This window comes from Lathyrus oleraceus, chromosome 5 (assembly GCF_024323335.1).
Source record: "Lathyrus oleraceus cultivar Zhongwan6 chromosome 5, CAAS_Psat_ZW6_1.0, whole genome shotgun sequence".
Taxonomy (NCBI): Eukaryota; Viridiplantae; Streptophyta; class Magnoliopsida; order Fabales; family Fabaceae; genus Lathyrus; species Lathyrus oleraceus.
In genome coordinates this window covers 143168509-143188833 of record NC_066583.1, presented here as the reverse complement: position 1 = coordinate 143188833, position 20325 = coordinate 143168509, and the positions used below count along the sequence as shown (strand labels likewise).

General features: G+C 35.9%; 1 pseudogene; it reads left to right on the top strand.

The window, feature by feature from the left end:
• Positions 1-260: 260 nt before the first annotated feature.
• Positions 261-10005, top strand: LOC127079304 (uncharacterized; annotated as a pseudogene).
• The last annotated feature ends 10320 nt before the right edge of the window (positions 10006-20325 follow it).

The window sequence follows — 20325 nt, the reverse complement described above, 5'->3', positions numbered from 1 at the left end:
AATGAACTTATCATGTTGAATGAGCAAAAGCTGTAAGAAAACTTTATTCAAATAAAGCCATGGCAATGTAAGTTATGTTTTTTATCAGGTGAACCTTTGATATTTTTATTCACTATAAAATTATATATCTTTTGTTTTATTTATAATGATGAAGATATATAATATCTGTTATATATGTGTAATTTTTTCAGATGTATGATCAAGTATGATCATTTTGAATTATAGAGCCTGAGTGAGTACTATAATAGAAAATATTCAAAATGGTAGATGAAGAATTACATTTTAAAACTATTTTGAGGAGGAAGAATGCTGCAAAAGCCAGAACTTATAGAAAGAGTGTTATTGATGACAAGAAATCTAAGAGGTTGAAAACTGCTCTAAAAGAAAACGGTACATTTGATAAAAGACGCGGCAATGACTCAACAGCTTTGAGGATACCACTATCAGAACTTTCGCCAAACATACTAAATGACGGTCATGGTATAGCCAACGTTGAAGTAAGTCGTCAACTTCATTCGCCCTTAAAGACTAAGCCAAGTACCAATAATAATATCAGATCAAAAAGGATATCAAGCAGAAACATTACCAAATTAGGAGTTAACTTATCTAAGAGGTTTGACAATACATTTGCTGCAACAACATCAAACCAAGATCCAATACCAGAATTGCAACTCAATGAGCTTTTTGCATCTGATAGTGGAGACGATAATATGAATGATGAATCTGACGGTATATTCTTAATTATTTTTCATTTGAGTTAATTTGTTTATGATATGTCATAGAATATTACAATATTCTTAACACAATAAATGTTATGTCAAAAGGTTACAGTTCAGCAACAAATTCAAGTTTTGATGAAGATGAAATGTCTAATGGAACAGATGCTATGGAAACTTTTGAAATTACATCAGGTATTTTAAAATGATTTACTATAAAGAATATTTTATTATTATGAAATACAACTCATTTAACATATGAATTAAATACTATTGATGATCAGGAGGGTATTATGATATAGGGGATCCTGTCATTGAATGTCAATATTGTGGTGCAAATATGTGGTATTCGGAAAGGTAAAACAAATGTCGTCATGCGTCCAATCCTAAATTTTCCATGTGTTGTGGATCAGGAAAAGTTCAGTTACCTTTGTTAAAACCCGCTCCTAAAGTTCTACAACATCTGTTGTTTGACAACGAATCATGTGAATCAAAAAATTTCCAATAACAAATTCGAATGTACAACGTTATGTTTGCATTTACATCTCCCGGTGCGAAAGTGGACAATCGATTTAACAACGGTAGATGCCCTCCCAATTTTCGTATCCAAGGTCAATCATGTCACTGAATAGGAAGCATGTTACCGATGCCAGGTCAAAATCCACGATTTGCACAACTATATATTTATGACACTGAGAATGAAATTGAATACAGAATGCATGGATTCAGGTTAGATATCTATTATTTTCCAAACTTTAAATTTATTTATTTAAGAAACTTGCAATAAACTGTTTCAACTCTTTTCATTATAGGTCAAAAAGTGGAGTTGATGTTAATATTATGAGAAAACTATCTGAAATGTTATATGAACATAATGTTCATGCACAATCATTTCGCATGGCAAGGGACAGACTTTGTGAAGAAGGTGTTTCTGATTTAAAACTTCGTTTAATATCTGAACAAAGAAATGATGGAAGGATATATAATCAACCAACTGTATCCGAAGTAGATGCTTTAATTGTTGGAGATGTCGACACTGCAGAAAAAAGAGACATTATAGTGCAAAAACAATGTGGCGAACTTCAAAGGATAGATGAGTATCATACCGGTTATTTAGGATATCAGTACCCATTATTATTTCCATATGGTGAGGATGGATATAGACCTAATGTGAGGCACCGTGATAAAGGGACAAATATTCGCCACTTCACAGACATAACACAGTCAGAACAGAACAATAAAGATATTCCTTGGGAAGAAGCAACAAAGCGAAATCGACTTACAATAAGAGAGTGGTTGGCCTTTAGAATTCAATCAAGATTAATGAAGCACAAACATTGTTGCGATCAAGGAGACTTTATCAACAATTTTTGGTAGATGGTTTTACAATGATGGAATCAGAAAGACTTAGGTGGCTTCGAAAGAATCAGTCAAAACTGAGGGTTGGCAAGTATCACAATTTGAATGAATATAATTCAAATGGAGAAACGCACGGGTCAAACACATGTAAGAGGGTTGTGCTACCTTCTTCATACGTTGGTAGTCGTAGATATATGGATCAACTATACTTTGACGGAATAACAATATGCAGCTATGTCGGATTTCCAGATCTTTTCATTACATTCACATGTAACCCCAACTGGCCTGAAATTCAGCGTTTGCTTGGTTTTGATCATCTAAAAGCATCAGATCGTCCTGACATCATTTCAAGAGTCTTTAAAATGAAATTTGATGAGCTTTTGTCTGATCTCACAAAGAAAAGTCTATTGGGGAAAGTTCTTGCATGTGAGTAACTTATTCCATATTCAATTAATCGTATTGTTATTTTTAAATTTATCATTCGTGTATTGACTATTGTATATATTTTATATATTTATTTTTATAGATATGTATACAATTGAGTTTCAAAAGAGAGGATTACCACATGCTCACATCTTAATTTTCCTCCATCCATCTAACAAATATCCAACTCCAAGTGATATTGATCGCATTATTTCAGCTGAAATACCTGACCAAGATACCAATGAAGAGTTGTATAATTTGGTTAAAACTCACATGATTCATGGCCCGTGTGGATTTGCAAATCGATCTTCACCGTGCATGAAAGATGGAAAATGTTCTAAATATTTTCCAAAACAGTTTCAGCCCGAAACAATTGTTGATCAAGATGGGTTTCCGGTATATAGAAGAAGGGACAATGGACATACAATTCTTAAGAATGGAATTCAAGTCGATAACCGGAATGTTGTTCCATACAATGCAAAGTTGTTGACAAAGTACTAAGCTCACATAAACATGGAATGGTGCAATCAAAGTACATCGATTAAGTACTTATTCAAGTACATCAACAAAGGTTACGACAGAATCACCACTGCCATTGTACCGAATGATGATGGAACTTCCAACCAGCCGCAGAATATTGATGAGATCAAACAGTATATTGATTGTAGGTACGTTTCTAATATATCACTTGAAATATGATGTCATGCAATTTATCTATTTCAACTAAAAGTGTGCAATTTTTCTTTACATGCATGGTGTAGAAAATTTTATATGTACACTGTTTTGACTATATGTGTTATAATAAAATTTATATATTCTGTCTACAATAATCATTCTATTAATTTTAAATCCATTGTCTTTCATTATATTATTTGTAGGTACGTTTCTCCGAGTGAAACATCTTGGAGGATATTCTCCTTTCCAATCCATGGTAGAAAACCAGCTGTTGAGAGACTGTACTTTCATTGTGAAGGTCAAAATTCGGTATATTACACTGATTTTGATCGTATCAATACAGTTCTGGAAAAACCAAGTGTAACTGAATCGATGTTTACATCATGGTTCGAAGCAAATTGCAAGTATCCTGAAGCACAAAATTTAACTTACAGCAAATTTGTTTCAAAATTTGTTTATGTTAAGAAAAAAAGAGAATGGAAACCCCGTAAAAAAGGTTACACAATTGGTAGGCTTATATGGGTTCCTCCAACAACTGGCGAATTGTACTATCTTAGATTGATGCTCACACATGTCAAAGGCTCCCGCAGTTATAATGATATAAAAACAGTGAATAACGTAAAATATGATACTTTCCGGGATGCCTGTTTTGCTATGGGTTTTATCGGCGATGATAGAGAATTCATTGCAGCTATTAAAGAGGCAAATCATTGGGGTTCATGTCAATATTTGAGATTACTATTTGTTCACATGTTATTATCAGGCAGCATTAACAGGCCAAGACATGTATGGAGTAAAACATGTCATCTCTTAGCTGATGGAATACTATATGCTCAACAGCGAATTGCAAACAATAGAGGTATTATTTTTCCTATATTGTGAATTTTTATTATATTTATTTGTTTGATTCTTAAAAGTAAATTTATTTTATAATTTACACTTATAATTACTATTGTATAAAGGTTTGAGGTTGTCAGATGAAGAGATAATGAATTTAACATTAATTGAGATTGAACGAAATCTTCAAAGGAAGAGCCGAAGTCTAAAGGAATTTGCTGGAATGCCTTATCCAAGTGGATATGTGGTTGAGCAGTTGGGAAATAAGCTCATATACGAAGAGTGGAGTTACAATCCAGCCGAACAATTGCAAGAATACAATAATTTGTTCTTAAATCTTACAGGTAAATATGTTAAATGTTTGTAAGTTTTGTCATAATTTTATAAAGTTAACTTTTAAAGTATGATTTTATCTTACAATTTTTTTTAATGTATAATTAATTTATTCACTGCATGTTTGCTATGTATTTTTTTTAAATTAGATGAGCAAAGAGGTGTATTCAAGCGAATAATGGAAGCAGTAAACAATCAACAAGGAGGCGTATTTTTTTTGTATGGATATGGTGGCACAGGGAAAACCTACATGTGGAGAACTCTAGCTTCCTACATAAGATCAAAGAAACAAATTTGTTTAACTGTTGCTTCATCGGGCATAGCTTCACTACTACTTCCAGGAGGTCGAACGGCTCATTCAATGTTCAAGATTCCAATACCTACAATGGAGTCTTCTACATGTAATATCGACAAAGGTAGTGATCGTGCAGAGCTACTAAAAATGACAAAGTTGATAATTTGGGATGAAGCTCCAATGGCACATAGATTTTGTTTTGAAGCGTTTGATAAAACCCTTAAAGACATAATGGGGCGTTCCAATTGTTCTGACAAATTATTCGGAGGGAAAGTAATTGTATTTGGTGGAGATTTTCGGCAAATATTACCAGTTATACCAAAGGGCAGCCGTTCAGATATAATACATTCTACAATAAATTCATCATACATCTGGGATCATTGTGTTGTGTTGAAGCTTACAAAGAACATGCGACTCCAACAAGCCGGCAATACTTCAAGTACATCTGAATTAGAATTGTTTTCTAATTGGATATTAAAAGTTGGCGATGGGAAATTGGAAGAACCTAACGATGGTTACACGGATATTCCTATTCCAAATGATTTCTTAATTTCTAACTATGATGATCCACTAGAAGCCATTGTTAGTGAAACATATCCGAATTTTCTTAACAATTACAAGAATCCAGAATTTTTGCAATCAAGAGCTATATTGCCAGGAACAATTGAAACGGTTGACATCATAAATCAATACGTTTTGGGATTCATACCAGGTATGCGTTATCCATTGTAAACATATTTATAGATACATTCATATATTTATATGTACTAACATAGATTTATAATAATAAAATTTCAAAAATTTTCCCAAAGGTGAAGAAAAGGAATATTTAAGTTCAGATTCTGTAGACACTTTTGACGGTGAAGGAAATGAAGCTTTTGATGTTTTGACCCCGGAATTTTTGAATACACTTACAACTTCCGGTCTACCTAACCACAAGATTAAATTGAAGATTGGGACCCCTATTATGTTGCTTCGAAACATTGATCAACCTGAAGGTCTCTGCAATGGAACAAGGCTTATAGTTACAAGATTGGCAAACCATGTTATCGAGGCAAAGATTATATCTGGAAAGAATATTGGAGGGGTTATCTATATTCCAAGAATGGATATTATTGTATATATTAGATTGTAAATAGTAATTATTTCTATTAGTAATGAGGCCCATTAGTCAAAGCCCATTAGGTTTTCTATTCTCTCTTATTTAAAGCATGTAGATGTAACATGTAAGTATCACTTTTTAATATATCAGTAAAATATTTTACAACATGGTATCAAGAGCTCCCGATTTTGGGGGATTTGCTTCCGCCTAAACCCTAGCCGCCTTGTAGCGGAGTTTTTTTTACTGCAGTTTGCAGTTTGTTGTTGTTTTTGGGTGTTTGGGTCATTGTTGTTTTGTGTTGTAGCACACCGTGCTTCTTGTTTTTGTTCACTCATCTTTGAAACCCTAACCCATCCTGTTTCTTGGTTTGTTTTCTCTCGATTGTCCTTTCAATGGCTGAGATTATTAATGATCAACCACCTCCACCTCCTCCACCTCCACCTCCCACCCGATCTCTTACTGTTTGTGGTAATATTCCTAAGAATGCGTGGATTCTTGACTCTGGTGCTACTAATCATATGACATTTGATTCCACATTATTATGCTCTTATACCACACCTTCGAGTATTCCTTATATCACTGTTGCTGATGGCTCTCATGCTTGTGTTGTTGGCACTGGAAATATTGACTTGCAACCTCCATTCCAATTGCAATCTGTGCTTCATGTTCCCACACTTTCCCACAATTTAATTTCCATCCATAAGCTTACCCGTGATCTGAATTGTAAAGTAATTTTTTCTATGTCCCATTGTGTTTTTCAGGACCTTACCACGGGGCAGACGATTGGAATTGCTAAGGAAAAGGAAGGGTTATACTACTTCTCTGATGACCATCCAAAGGTGTTGTCCTCCTGTTTCCAATCTCAGTCTTCCTCTTCAGCCTCACAAATTTGGCTTCAGCACAAGCGTCTCGGTCATCCTCCATTTTATATAATTAAGTCTATGTTTCCGTCGTTGTTCTTACACCATTCTGTTGAGTCTTTTAAGTGTGATGTTTGTCAGTTGGCAAAACACAATAGTGTATCTTTTCCTTCCAGTTTTAATAAAAGTGATGAACCTTTTGATTTGATTCATTCTGATGTTTGGGGACCTGCCCCTACCTCTAATATTTTTGGTGCAAAATGGTTTGTCTCATTTATTGATGATTGTACTCGGGTAACTTGGATTTTCTTGATGAATACTAAATCCGAAGTACCACAAATATTTATCCAATTTTATAATATGGTACAAACGCAATTTGGGAAAGGCATAAAAAGAATTCGTTCTGACAATGGTAAAGAATATGTCAATCATACCTTTTCCAACTTCACTAGTAAACATGGCATTCTCCATGAATTCACATGTGTTGACACCCCACAACAAAACGGTGTCGCAGAAAGAAAAAATCGTCATTTACTTGAAGTTGCTAGATCTCTCCTTTTTCAAATGTCTGTTCCTACCTCTTATTGGGGTGAGGCAGTTCTTACTGCTGCCTATCTGATTAACCGGGTCCCATCTCGAGTGTTAGGTAATAAAAGTCCTGTCCAATTTATGCTTTCACGTTTTCCATCTGTTCCTATCTTACACACTCTTGAGTCTCGCATTTTTGGTTGTGTTGCTTTTGTTCATGTTCACAAACAATATCGCAACAAATTGGATCCCCGTGCTGTCAGATGTATCTTTCTGGGTTATGCACCCAACAAAAGAGGGTACAAATGTTATCATCCTCCGAGTCGAAAATTCTTTGTCTCCAAAGATGTCACCTTTCATGAAAATGTGTCATATTTCACTCGTTCTCAGTCTCAGGGGGAGAACATAAGTGACTTAGAGTCAGAGTTAGAGTCTGAGTCCGAGTTTCTGATCCTTGGTCCTAGCCTCCCTAGAACACCTATCAGTGTTCCCTCTCTTGAACCCGAGTTGTCACCTAGTTTGAGTTTGAGTCCTAGTTCAACACCTGAATCTGAGCTAGTAAGTGTTCTTGGTCCTTCAAGGCCTTCTGTTTTACAGGAATCAGCACCTCCAGCACCAACTCTAGTGTATCAGAGAAGAAGTAAACCTGACCTTCTCCAGAAACAAATTCAATCGCCTGAACAGGAGGTAAGTACTGAAAATGATTCCTCTAGTGATGATTGTGCCATTTCTGATACTTGTGACACTAATCCAGTTGATTTACCCATTGCTTTGAGGAAGGATAAAAGATCTTGTCCCTCCCTATATCGACACCCTATCTCTCAATATGTTTCCACTAAACATCTTTCCACACAATATCAAAGTTTTATTGTAGCTGTTGATTCTGTGAAAATCCCATCATCTGTTGAAGAAGCATTGCAAAATAGAAATTGGGTCCAAGCTATGGATGAGGAAATGAGAGCACTTGAAAAAATGGTACTTGGGAGATTATTGAAAGGAAAAGAGACAAAAGTCCAGTTGGATGCAGATGGATCTATACTGTAAAGTACAAATCTGATGGTACACTTGATCGGTACAAAGCAAGACTAGTGGCAAAAGGTTATACTCAGACGTATGGTATTGATTATGAGGAGACATTTGCCCCAGTGGCAAAGATGAATACTGTTCGAATTTTACTATCTCTTGCTGCTTCATGTGGATGGGAATTGCAACAGTTTGATGTTAAAAATGCGTTCTTGCATGGAGACTTAGAGGAAGAAGTGTATATGGAGATTCCACCAGGTGTTGGCATAACAAATGGAGTTAACAAGGTGTGTAAATTGAAGAAAGCCTTATATGGACTAAAGCAGTCCCCTCGGGCATGGTTTGGAAGATTCACAAAGGCAATGATGTGTTTGGGCTATAAGCAAAGTCAAGGAGACCACACTTTATTTTTTAAACATTCACAAGGAGGAAAACTGATTGTACTTCTTGTTTATGTTGATGATATTATTGTTACAGGAGATGATTTGATTGAGAGACATTTCCTCAAAGAGAAATTATCAGCAGAGTTTGAGATGAAAGACCTTGGGCAACTCAAGTATTTCTTGGGAATTGAGGTAGCCTACTCAAAGCAAGGCATCTTTATTTCTCAAAGGAAGTATGTGCTTGATCTTTTGCAGGAAACTGGCAAACTTGGATGCAAACCTGCAAGTGTTCCCATTGAACAAAATCACAGGATAAGCTTTGAGGAGGAAAGTGACAAAGTTGACAAGGGTCAATATCAGAGATTAGTGGGAAAATTGATTTACTTGGCACACACTAGACCAGATTTGGCATATGCAGTCAGTGTGGTGAGCCAATTCATGCATGATCCGAGGGTGAGACATTTGCAGGCTGTAGACCGCGTTCTACAATATCTTAAAGCAACTCCAGGGAGAGGACTTTTGTTTAAAAGAGGTGGAAATCTAACTATGGAGACCTACACTGATGCGGATTATGCCGGATCAGTGAGTGACAGAAGATCTACGTCAGGCTATTGTACTTTTCTGTGTGGTAACCTTGTAGCTTGGAAGAGTAAGAAGCAAAGTGTAGTTGCTCGATCAAGCGCCGAGGCAGAATTTAGAGCTATGGCACTAGGAATTTGTGAGCTATTATGGATGAAACAAATTCTAGAAGACTTGAAGATACAATGTGAAGGTCCTATGAAATTGTTTTGTGACAATAAATCGGCTATTAGTATTGCTCATAATCCTGTTCAACATGACAGGACTAAACACATTGAGATTGACCGACATTTTATCAAAGAGAAGTTGGATAGTGGACTGATAACTACATCTTACGTTCCTTCCGGGCATCAGCTGGCAGATGTGTTAACAAAAGGCTTACCAACAGAAAGATTCAGGCAACTTACTTGCAAGCTGGGAATGATAGATATCCATTCACCAGCTTGAGGGGGAGTGTTGTAAATATTAGATTGTAAATAGTAATTATTTCTATTAGTAATGAGGCCCATTAGTCAAAGCCCATTAGGTTTTCTATTCTCTCTTATTTAAAGCATGTAGATGTAACATGTAAGTATCACTTTTTAATATATCAGTAAAATATTTTACAACAAATATGACTCCAACACAATCTCCGTGGCCATTCAAAATGACTAGAAGGCAATTTCCCATAACTATATGTTATGCTATGACAATTAACAAATCTCAAGGTCAGTCATTGGATTATGTTGGATTGTATTTGCCTAGAAGTGTATTTAGTCATGGTCAACTATATGTTGCAATATTAAGGGTCAAAAGCAAAAAAGGGCTTAAGATATTAATCCATGACAAGGATAACCATCCATTGAATTCTACAACAAACGTCATGTTCAAAGAAGTTTTTGAAAACTTATAAAACGTAAGTTTTTCATTAGTTATATTATATCAACAAATGTCGTTGTTTATTATTAGAATTTTATTGAATGAGTTGTATAAAATATACATTATGTTTTAACATTTGTTTATATGGATGTAATTGTTTTTTACAGGGTAATGAATCATCACTTCCTAAAAGGTTGCGGACAAGTTTTGTATAAACCCAGTTTTTTAAGGACCAAAGAATTGTACGAAGTTAAATCATTTTTGTTGCTGGACTTATTTCTCACAATTTTAACTAAAATTGTGAATCTTTTGTTTCAATATCTTTTGTTGCATTAAACCTTACCGTATCAATTGCAATTAATTTCAACATTTGGTAGTATTCATTACTATATTTTGAAACAAATGAGGTTTTGGTTAAATAATCATTTATTATAAAGGTTAATATTTGCGCTTTTATACCTCAAATTAGTAACAGATTGGAAAATTCCATCCATTACTAAATAAATATATTTTTATTTCTTATGTCCAAAATCTCAATGATAAATGGAATGTTTATTCATAACATTAACAATGAAATGTTTATTATATATCAATATACCAATAAATTGTAAAAATATTTTTGTATTATATTTTTTGATTATTTCCTTAATATAGTATACAAAAAAATTAAGCAAATTATATTAATATAAATTAATAATGTTTTACTTTATTATGTCCCAAACTGGAAAAAATTATTTGTGGAAATTTTTTGAACCCATTTATTGATCATTTAACATCCATTACATTAAAAAAAACTCATGCAATAAATTTGTGTACGTTGATCCAACTATATATATATATATATATATATATATATATATATATATATATATATATATATATATATATATATAAACAAAAAAGTATATTATATTTTAATTTTTTTAAAATAAATTATTGCACTTGCGCGACCCGTGCGAACGCACGGGTCCTTTACTAGTTATTATTATTTTGTTGGTCAGTAGACAAAGTGGTAATAACTACTAAAAATTCAGACACATAATTAAGAGTAGGGGTGAGAATAGAACATATCAATAAATAAGGGTCTACGACTTATCCTACTCAGACTCATATCAGACTTTTTCGAAGGAGAAAAAACCTAGACATTTTTATAAATCTCTTTAGTTAAAATGATATGCCACAAGTAAAAAAAGTTTTTAAAGCCTATGAGATAATCCTATTTAAATAAATATGAATAATTTATTATTATTATTATTATTATTATTATTATTATTATTATTATTATATTGTATTTTGTAATTTGAATTAAAAAAAAGTTTAAGTATATTGAAAAACTTATGAAAATAAATTGAAAAAACTTTATTAACAATGTCATAAGTTATTTTCATGAGTTCTCTCTCATATAAATAGTCTATATTAGTTGAATTTCTTATTTACATATGTTCAAATGAAATAAGCTTTTAAGTATGCTAATAGGCCAATTAGGCATTTGAAAATGCTAGACTCGGACCCAAAAATAAGTCTATGATTAACTACAAATCAAGCTTAGTCTTTGAATTTTAATTATAACTTGGTTCAACCTATCCCCCTCCCTAATTATGAGTATCAGAGTTCGAACCCTGATGATGACGTCTAACTTAGCAATATCGGATTATGCCAATTAAACTAGGATTTGCGGACTCCGTTTATATTACTATCATTATGTTGTGGTTGTTGTATGTGATATTTATTATAATTATTTTTATGTGGTTGTTGTATGTGATATTTATTATAATTATTTTTATGTTTATTTATGTATTTGTGCCACATATTACTTAGGTCATTTGTGATTGTTTGGTAGAATATTTGATGAATTAGTATATTGATAAAAATGGTCAATATTAATGTTTGAAAATTGTATCTCCAATGATGTTTTGATCTATCATGTCGCCTTTATCGTTGGTTTTGAATGGAAAATCATTTTATATGTGTTGTTGAACTCATATTGATAGTAAAAGTTGACCTGCAAATATTCTCTAGTTTAATAAAAAATATTAGAAAAAGTTTTGATTTTTAGATAGCAACACCAAAAAGGGATAAGAAGTCTAGAGATACACGGGCCGTTTCAAACAAATTGAAGGCCCGATTCCAATTTTAAAAACCAACCCCTAACAAAAAGGAACACGAAACATATTTTAATATAAATATTTATAAACAAGGATTATACATATACAAAAGACAAATGTATAACAAGTTGCGCTGCTACTCTTTTTAGATTGCAAAATAAATCCTCTTAAAAACGTCCATAGTCTTATGGGATACAACAGTGTTATTCATAAGCGTCTAGACTTTTTTATTAAAAACCTATAACATCTGGCGCTAGGAAGCTAAATGCGTCAAATTCAAATAGTATAAAGACATGTTGATTGTCAAAAATAAGGTTTCTCATGTTTAACTACTTGACTTGCAGTGACTTTTGGTATTGTTTGTTCCACCGCTAACCTTCAATCCTCAGTTCCAAAAGTGAAGAAACCTGAGTCAAAATTCACACATTTGTTTTCTCCTAACCACCTGCACACCAGAACATCTTTCGGGCAAGAAGTTCATACACATCCTTTTTATAATCTATTGAACAATGATAACTTAATTAAAAATAATATAAATATTGCTGACTATTTTATATATATATATATATATATATATATATATATATATATATGATTTAATTGAAATACACTGACAGTGTAAAAGGATTTTACACTGTTAGTTAATCATAATCGTTGGATGTTGAAACAAGTTTGACTTTTATTTTAAAAATGCATAAAGTAATGCAAACGGGGGATGATTATGAATCGATTGTGTAAAATATTTTACACTGAAAATACATAGTAATTAATCTTATATATATTTTGGCCAAGAAGTTCATACACATCCTTTTTATAATCTATTGAACAATGATAATTTAATTAAAAATAATATAAATACTGCTGACTATATATATATATATATATATATATATATATATATATATATATATATATATATATATATATATATATATATATATATATATATATATATATATATATATATATATATATATATATAATCAAAAGAAGTCATAAATGATGAAAAAGATTTTCGATAGATGCTTTTTTGTGGAGACCAGTCTTAAATATTTAATTATAGTAATAAATAAGTTGTACTTTTCAATATTTAATTGTGGCCTATAAATAATATCTAATATTTATAAATAAAAAAAATTAAAATAAAATTTACGGGTTACAATAAATAACAATAAAAACAAAGTTTGACATGAGGCCAATTATGAATTTGGCAAATTTACCGAGATAACCCACTTTTTCGAAGAAATTCCCAAAATAACCCAGTTTTCAAAAAATTTCCCAATCTACCCCACTTTTAGGAGGAGGCGCCAATTGGATTGGCGACCCCTCTTAAAAATTGCAAGGAGGCGCCAATTGGATTGGCTAGCGCACCTGCCCTAGCCAATCCAATTGGCGCCTATGTGTAATTTTTAAGAGGGGGCGCCAATCCAATTGGCGCCTCCCTTAAAAAAGCCTCAAATGAAAAAACTTCCAACATGAAAGTTGTATATCTTTTCAAGGCAATGAATTTGGATATAAATTTTGAAACATTTGGATTTTTTATGAGAAAGTTATGGGTAGTTGAAATTGGACTTCTGAGTTTTTGAACTGTTATCTGACCGATAATGTTTTGTATTATTGCATGTGTTTCTTTTAGGAATATGAATTTTTGTCCAACATAACATTTGAAGTAGACATCTTAAATTTTCCAATGCACTTGGTCCCACCTCAAAATAATTAAAAATGAGTGAGGTAGGTCCTTGCGAACTTGACCCAAAATTAGGGTTTATGTCAAAACAAGTGTATGTGAATTTTGCCAAAAGGGACCAACTTCAAGCCCTTTAGTTTGAATGATAAAAGCCTCAAATGACAAAACCTTCAATATAAAAGTTGTAGATCTTTTCAAGATAATGAATTTGGACTAAAGTTTTGCATCATTTGCAATTTTTATGAGAAAGGTATGGGCACCTGAACTTGGACTCTTTGACATTTTATCTGTTATCTGACCTATAATATTTTGTATTATTGCATGTGTTTGTGTTAGAGTTATGAATTTTTGTCCAACATAACAAGTGAAGTAGACATCTTAAATTTTCCAATGCACTTGGTCCCACCTCAAAATAATTAAAAATGAGTGAGGTAGGTCCTTGTGAACTTGACCCAAAATTAGGGTTTCTGTCAAAACATGTGTATGTGAATTTTGCCAAAAGGGACCAAATTCAAGCCCTTCAACATAACAATAACAAGTCCTTGAATTAGGGTTTCTGACCTATAAATTTTTGTATTATGATATGTGTTTATTTTAGAATTATGAAAGAAACCTAATGTTTGGAGTTTACACAAAGATAAATTTGACATAATACGAATTGATATTAATAAAATTTGGATTTTACACAAAGAATCCTAATGGTGATGACCGGGATCACCTAACCGACCTCCGGTACCACATCCCCTAGCTACCCTAACCCTTGGCCCTAACCCACGTTGACGATTCTGCACCGGTGTTTGTTCATCTGATGGTCCAGGAGCGTCATTACCTCCTACAGGAGAAGATCCGTTGAGGTATTCAGCCAACTCAGCATAGTCTTCAGTATTCAATGATGATGTACCGGCGTAGCTGAGCTCATGACCCATGCCAGAGAAGTTGGGGTGTGGTTGACTCATGGATGGGCGACCGGGACGGTTGAAGGGAGACATGGGTGACAATGATGGGTCTAGGAAAGGTTGGAAAGGTTGTTGGGGTGTTTGGAAGAGATATGGTTGTGGGATGTTTTGGTATTGTGATGTTTGGGGTTCTTGGCTATGGTAGGTGATGGGGCGGTTAGTGTTTTGGCTAAGGCGACTTTGGTAGGGTGATGGTGTGGGTGCGAAGCGATGTTCGGTCGAAGGTTGATGGTCCATTTGTCGGTGGTGGTATGGGGGATGTTCTTGGTGTTGGGGTTGGGTGAATGGCATGTTTTGGTTGTATGTTTGTGTGTTTGTGGAACGGAAAGTTTGTCGGATAGGTGGTTGTGAGTAACCGGGCTGAGAATGTTGTTGGGGGTTAGATGTTGATCCTTCTTGTGTGTAACTTGTCTGGCGTGGGTCGTAGAGGTACATATCATCGACGATGAATTGAAATCCAACTGATCTATACCAAGCCATATAAGTACGACTTGGTTTTACCTCATTTGGCATGACTGCGTCAGTTAAGACATGGTCATGACGGTGCTTCCACTTGCGACACTCTGATCTTGCGAAGGTTTGCCAAGGGTTGTAGTTCCATTGGTCGTTCACTTTACGCATATGCCATTCTCCTAGGCTAGCTGGGGGATCTGGGATATTCTGGACCATACCAAACTGCAGCTTCACACGATCGGTGTTGTGCAGCTCCACTGTTGTGAACCGTATTATCGGTGTGCATGTTGTCCATACGGCTGCGTCTTCAGGGTTAATCTGATGCTCATGATCCATATTAAGGTATGGACGCCAAATGAACTGAAATGTTAAAGACGATAGGATTTAAATGAATGTAGAAAAAGTCAACATAATATGAAGAAATAATGAAGTTATTTTGCTTACGTCTTCCGGTCGAAGGTGATCCAACAGGTTGCGATATTGAGTAATACAGTGTCTCGGACATCTGCTGTAATTCATACCGCGTGCCGACCATCTACACCAAAAAGTTAAAATAAATTAGTTATGGGGAATAAACTGTAAGGAAGGAAGTAAAGATATAGCAATTTAAACAACTTACTTTTTTGCATATGGAAAAGTGAAGGGGTTGTTATTGACCGGTGCTAGAGACGGTAGTCTTGACCATCCCCATGCTTGTAGCAAAACAGCACATCCAGAAAATGTAGAAGTATCTTTGTGGGAGTTTTTGCACAACGAACTATAGAGATAGGCTAGACATGCGGATCCCCAACTATAACTACCTATTCTATCTATATGTCTAAGTAAAGGTAAGTACATAATATGCATGCTAGAACCACTACCTTCGGGAAATAAAAAGGATCCTAGTAACAACATAATGTAACACCTAGTTTTGATGATTCGAGCATCTTCGGTAGAATGCTCATCTAAATAAAAACTATTATAATATGACTTTAGGCGTGAAAGTAGTATACCTTGTCCCCTAGCATTATCATCTAACAAATCAGTGTTTAAAAGCTCCATGCAAATTGAATTTGCATAGTTGGTCTTACCATTAACAGCTTTGCCTTCAATTCGTAGTCCTAAAAGCATGTAGACGTCTTCTAACGTCACGGTACACTCACCGGTTGGAAACCAAAATGTGTGTGTCTCTGGCCTCCATCTTTCGCATAAGGCTAGAATGAACTTGTTATCTATAGACCAAGACATAATTTTGCTAATGTGACCAAAACCGGCGAGTTCAACATAAGGTTGAATCATCGGGTCCATTGGGACAAATTCGTGGACTCGAGTTCGAAACCTTGAGACATCCTATAATAGAAATAATGTAACACTTGACTAAGTCGGTATTTCAAAATAAAATGGGGTTGGTGGAGATGAAACATAAAAAATAAGTATAAGAAAAAACTTACGTATGTCGCGATGTTTGCAACTGTTCCTCTGTGTGCTTCGCCCATTGTGAGTAAAGACATATTGTTGGGGAGTTGGTGTAGATGAAAATGGAAGATTTTGTTGAAGATGAAATTGTAAAAGAAGTAATGTAGATGAAGTAGTGAGAAATGTAGATGAAGTAGTGAGAATGTTGGTGTGGAAGAATTGTTGAAGGAGTGGATGAATTTATAGGCAAATGGAGGAGTGCATGAAAAATTGTGTTTGCATGGTGTCTCCACCTCATTTGGCGACCATGTACAATATTAAAGAGGGGGCGCCATTCAAATTGGCGACACCATAGGGTACATGCATGCAAGGCTAGTTCTGAATGCTTGGTTTCGAGGACTGACTCCATGGGGGCGCCATTCAAATTGGCGACCATGTACAAGCCTTAAAGGTAGGCGCCAAACCAATTGGCGCCACCTTCTGCATGGCTGACACGTGGCATTGTTGTCTCCTGCATGTTGAACAACTCACTTATGGATGGCTTGCATGATTGACACATCATCTCTGACCATCTTAGGTGTCCGACACGTGTCTGTCTTGTCTCCTGCATGCTGATGACTACCTTCTTGATAGCTTGCCTGGTTGACACATCAAGTCACACTGTCTTGCAGGATTGACACATCATCTCAGACACGTGGCTCTCTAGTATCCTGCATGCTGAATACTCACTTCTGTCTTGACTAGCTAGCATGCTTGACACATCATCTCTGACCATCTTAGGTGTCCGACACGTGTCTGTCTTGTCTCCTGCATGTTGATGACTACCTTCTTGATAGCTTGCCTGGTTGACACATCAAGTCACACTGTATTGCAGGATTGACACATCATCTCAGAAATGTGGCTCTCTAGTATCCTGCATGCTGAATACTCACTTTTGTCTTGACTAGCTAGCATGCTTGACAGACACATCAACTCATGACTAGCTAGCATGCTTGACACATCAACTCACACTGTATTGCATGACAGACACCTCATCTCTGAAATTACTTGCATGCTTGACACAGTATCTCAGAGTAGCTTCAATGTGAGACACTAATACCATCTATTTAAGTGTCTTACTATCACATTCATCTGCACTTGCAAAATACTTTTCATCTCCAAAATACTTTTCATCTTCACTCACATTCATCTGCACTTGCAAAATACTTTTTATCTCCAAAATGTCATCTTCATCATTATACAGTATCAACGTTCACTGCAACGGTGAAACTTTTGAGTCTGAGCTTCATGGTTTTTGTTTTAGAAACACTGATACCATTGGAGTGACAATGAAGAGAAATGCAACCTTTTTGCATTTCAAAAAAAGAATACAATCCTTTATAGCATCAGGTATTGTGTCAAAGATGACATATCAGAATCCTATATTTTTTGAGAATGGTCAATGCAAGTTTTCCCCCTAAAGATACGAGACGATGAAGATGTTGAAAGCATGTTTCTTAGTCATGAACATTCAGGCATGGATTGTATCGAGTTGTACATTACTATACAACCATGTATACCGTCTCAACAGTCTCAACTAACCGATCAGGATCCAGCTGGTGAAGATGCTGCAGATGATGCACAATGGTCAGATGAACTCAACCCAGAAGCCGAAGTAGAGGTCGACGTTGTTGATGAAGAAGAAGAGGAGACTGAGGTACAGGTTGATCACATCCTGAACAACGACGATGAAGATGAGGCTCAACCACCACCAATACCTCCTACTCATGCCTACAATCCTCCTCAACATATGACAAATATGGATCTTCACGACGATGAAACGTCCGACAGTGTCTTCTATAATCCGTATCCGAGACCAGTAGGCGAATTAAAGGTGGGAGACATGTTTCGTACCAAAGAGGAATGTGTCTTGGCAATAAAAAAATACCATATGAACAACTTTGCTGACTTTACAGTGAAACGCACTGACTCTAGAAGGTATGTTATCGAATGTCGTAACATGCTTTGTAAGTTTCGTTTGGCTGCATCTTACAAGAAGAAAAATGACTCTTGGGAGATCGCCTCAACAGACCCACCACACAGTTGCGTTGCAACTAACGTTGAACAAGATCACCGTAAACTGAGCACAACTTTGATATGTCAAGACATTCTGCCATTGGTAAATAAAGACCCATCAGTGAAGGTGAGTATAATTATATCCCATATCCGAACAACATATAATTATACTCCATCTTACAAGAAAGCATGGATTGCAAGGACAAAGGCTGTTGAGCAGGTTTTCGGCAACTGGGAGGACTCATTCAAGGAATTACCACGGTTTTTATGGGCACTAAAAACTTATGTCCCAGGAACTGTGGCAATTCTGGAGACAGTGCCAGCAATGATGCCAGACGGAACCTGTGCTACAGGTAATAGAATATTTCACCGTCTTTTTTGGGCATTTGACCCGTGCATCAAAGGTTTCGCTTTCTGCAAACCTCTCCTGCAAATTGATGGCACTTGGTTATATGGAAAATACAAGGGTACTTTGCTCATGGCAGTTGCACAAGACGGTAACAACAATGTATTTCCCATTGCCTTTGCTCTTGTTGAAGGTGAAACGGCTGGTGGATGGGGTTTCTTTCTTCGACATCTCAGAACGCATGTCGCTCCACAAGCCAATCTATGTTTGATTTCTGATAGACATGTGTCGCATCCTGCGAAAAATCAACCGGCGAGACTCGAAAACAAAACACACACAGAGCCGCCACTGCGCGTTATTTATCCCAAGATAGGGAAAGGAAACGCTCAGAAAAACCTGGAAAGACATGGTCTCGCGACCAAAGAGAAAGGGTAAGGGAGTCGGTTACGCAAGGGGAAGGTATTAGCACCCCTCACGTCCGTCGTACTCGACGGGATCCACGTCCTAGAATAAAGAATAGGTTGCTAAACATCACACACACACACGGGGAACGCAGGTGGGGTTAGGAGAAACGGGCTCGATAAGGTATCGCACCTTATGCCTACATATCTTGTCTGGAACAAGAATCAGAGCCACTGTAGTTCGGCTTACGCACGCCAAACAACACAAAACACAAACAAACAAGAGTGGCAAACATGGAGCCCGACAACCACTGGATGGAATTACGTCGGCATCCGAACCAGAACACGCACAAAACGGCAAACGTGGAGCCCGACAGCCACTTACTGGACTTACGTCGGCATCCGAGCCAAAACACAATCAGATAACAAGTAAACACACGCAAGAAAGAAAAAGGTTGCCCGGAGTGGTCTCGCACGACCACCTGCCTACATACCTTGTCTGGAACAAGGATCAGGGCGATGTAGTTCCCCTGAAAGGGACTAAATTGCTAACCAGAAACCGGGGAAAACACGACACTAGGGAGCTGAGACTCGAGCCTAATGTTGTCATGCAAAGTTAACCCTAAGTTCGGTTTTCTATCCTACTTGCATAAGCAAACTAACCTAACCAGGAAAGAAGCTAGCACACAAGCATACAATCATATATCATCAAATGAGAACAGGTATCTCAAACAAGCATGTCAATCAGAGATTCACAGAGCACCCGCTATAACCAAACAAGAGGCTCAATCAAAGGGGTTTGACCGCCGAAGCGAGTCGTCTGTACATGGTTTTGATTTGCTCTTAACCTTGCCATTACGAGGCTAAGGTGAAGCAGATGAAGAGGTGAAGTGAGGATCAGACCTCACAGCTCTTATCCCTAACCAGGGAGAGCTGACAAATGAGCATGGGTCCAG